General features: G+C 46.0%; 1 protein-coding gene and 1 long non-coding RNA gene across 2 annotated transcripts in view; one reads left to right on the top strand and one right to left on the bottom strand.

The window, feature by feature from the left end:
* Positions 1 to 2,780, top strand: part of PRTG (protogenin) — a 160,337-nt gene that overhangs the window by 119,271 nt on the left and 38,286 nt on the right. The window lies entirely within an intron of this gene.
* The window catches only part of LOC109288632, an 18,727-nt gene continuing 17,920 nt past the window's right edge, over positions 1,974 to 2,780 (bottom strand). The window contains exons 2-3 of the long non-coding RNA XR_002095197.1: positions 2,614 to 2,616; positions 1,974 to 2,131 (exon numbers count right to left, since the gene is read on the bottom strand). This is a non-coding gene — a long non-coding RNA (uncharacterized LOC109288632). The remainder of the gene's footprint in view (positions 2,132 to 2,613; positions 2,617 to 2,780) is intronic.

Here is a 2,780-nt window from a genome sequence, read left to right as displayed (position 1 = left end):
GGCTGAGGGGGGATCTTGTGGCCTGTTATAAACTGGTTAGGGGGGATCAGCAGGCGCTGGGGGAGTCCCTGTTCCCCCGAGCGCCGCAAGGAGTGACCAGGAACAATGGTCACAAGCTGGCGGAGGGAAGGTTTAAGTTGGACATCAGGAGGCGCTACTTCATGGTCAGGGCGGCTAGAGTCTGGAACCAGCTTCCAAGTGAGGTGGTGCAGGCTCCCACCCTGGGGGTTTTTAAGAGGAGGTTGGATGACCACCTCACTGGGGTCATTTGACCCCAGTGCTCTTCCTGCCATGGCAGGGGGTCAGACTAGATGATCTGCTCAGGTCCCTTCCGACCCTAGAAACTATGAAACTATGAAATTCATTCCATAACATTAGTTGTGTTTTTATTTATCTAATTTTTAAGTTTACTTTTACTGTTTCTATGTAATGTAAGTAATTAAATCAATAAAAATGGTTCAGTATCTACCAGGTCCCTACCGTACTTCAGACCTTGAGAAAAAGCTATATCAACATTATTCCATAGCACAGTAAAAAGAACTCAGAAATTAGGTTCAGTTTTCAGTCAGCCATTACTAATGTCTTGTTTAGCCTGTCATTGTTTCTAACAGTTTCTGTCCTGATAAGTGTTGTCCAAAGTCCTGCTTTGAGCTGGTGGATTTACCCACAACTGGTTAGACCAAAGCATCTGTGCGTGCAACCTAACAAACATTGGCATTGTATTGCTTTAAATAAAAGTTGAAAAATGTGTGCTCTCTTATATAATAAAGGTGGCCAAGAACACCTCCTTTAACCAGCCAGCATTTACACTTTGTAGAGAGCAGTTCTAATTAGAAACGCAAAAAGGTTTCAAATAGGTAAGGTGTTTAGTATGGTTAATAGTAGGCCTGTGCAAGTAGACAGCTTTCAGTCCCGCATCGGATCCAGCGGCTTCGGCTGCCAGCGATCTGATCCGGAGCTCTGGACTGGGTTCCCGCTTCGATCCGGCCAAAGTGGCTCCGAAGCTTTGGAGCCACCTCAGAGATCCAGCCATAGGGTATAATGGGGAATCAATGAAATATCTATAACTTGTTGGCTTTTGTCTGCTTCGGATGAAACTTGCCGGGGTGGTAGTCTCTGCTGAGAGCATGAAGCCTGCCAAGGTTCAAGAAGATCGGTGCACGGGTTCGGGGGGGAACTGTACCTCAAGCTGCGGACAAGCAAAACTCGTGACATGGGTGACACTGTATGTGTTAAGGCGCAGCAGAGTGAAAGCTGCATAGATGGTAGCCCCTGCTGCAGCCATGAAGCCTGCCAGCTGTCAAGGAGATAGGCGCAGGGCTTCTGGGTTCTGGGGCCCTGCACCTCTAGCTGCTGACAGGCAAAATTCATGACATGGGTGCTTGTACAACTGTGTCTGTCTTGGGGCATTGGGAGTGGGGGGACTACTGCAGGCCTGGCTGCTAAGCTACTGTGTTACCAGTTACCAGTGAATCATGATTCACTCAAGGACCAGCTCAATAAACAGTACCTAGCTACTACATAACAAGCGTGGATTAACATCTACAAAACCACAGACTAAGGAGAGGAAATAATCAATACACACAATCAACTGCCCCAAGACGGAGACAGTCAGTTGCACAAGCACCCATGTCACAAGTTTTGTCTATCAGCAGCTAGGGGTGCAGGGCCCCAGAACCCCCCTGCACCTATCTCCTTGACAGCTGGCAGGCTTCGTGGCCTCAGCAGGGGCTAGCAGGCCTGCAGCTTTCACCCCACTGCACCTTAACACACACACTGTCACCCATGTCACAAGTTTTGCCTGTCACCAGCTTGAGGTGCAGTTCTCCCCAAACCCCTGTACCTATCTTCCTGAAACTTTGCAGGCTTTGTGGCCTCACCGGGGCTACCACCCCTGCAGTTTTCACCCCCCGTGATGTAACACACAGATATGACATGAGTTTTGGTTTCAAGAATTTGGGGTGCAGTTCTCCCTGAACCCCTGCACCGATCCTTTTGAAACTTGGCAGGCTTCATGCTCTCAGCAGAGGCTACCATCCCTTCAGGTTTCAGCCAAATCGGACAAAAACAAAGTTCTAGATATTTAATTGATTTGCCCATTATACCCTATGGCTGGATCTCCGAAGCAGCTCTGAAACGGTTCAAAAAGCCTAACAAAGCCAGTGCTTCGATCTGGATGTGCTGCTTTGGACACCAAAGTGTCCAAAGCTTCTTCGGATCTGAAGCACGGTCTGAAGGCTCACACAGCCCTAGTTAATAGGTGTGTATGGTTAATAGGTGTTTACTGATATAAATGAATGTGGCCAAGATGTGCAGTCTTTGGTGCTTGTCTGTTTCTGCTGTTTTTAAGATGATATAGTAATAATCATTTTCACCCAGAGACCTTAGGGGATGGAAAAACTGGTCTGATAACCTTAGTGAAAACTCTTTGAGCAACAGAGACTAAATACTTTTACCTTTCCCTGACACAGTACCCCTTTCCAGGAGGACCTTTGGAATTTCCTGTCTTCTTTATTACATGGGACGCCAGGGAATAAATGCTTTCTAGAGTCTATAAATAAATGAGTATGTGTAGAGAAGAATAAATGGATTAGGATTTTTTAAAAGTTCAACTAGCTACAACTTTGTATTGAAATGTCTTGTAACACTGTCTCTGTTTAACATATTGAATTTCTGATAGTTTGGGATACATTTTCAGCTTTACGTCCTTTCCTCTGCTTTTTTTTTTTTTTTTTGGGGGACATTCAGTACGTTACTAAGTGTTTTTTTTCAAAAGACTG

This window comes from Gavialis gangeticus, unplaced genomic scaffold, assembly GCF_001723915.1.
Source record: "Gavialis gangeticus isolate Ggan-Ray unplaced genomic scaffold, GavGan_comp1, whole genome shotgun sequence".
Taxonomy (NCBI): domain Eukaryota; kingdom Metazoa; phylum Chordata; order Crocodylia; family Gavialidae; genus Gavialis; species Gavialis gangeticus.
This window is presented reverse-complemented; position numbering and strand designations above follow the sequence as displayed.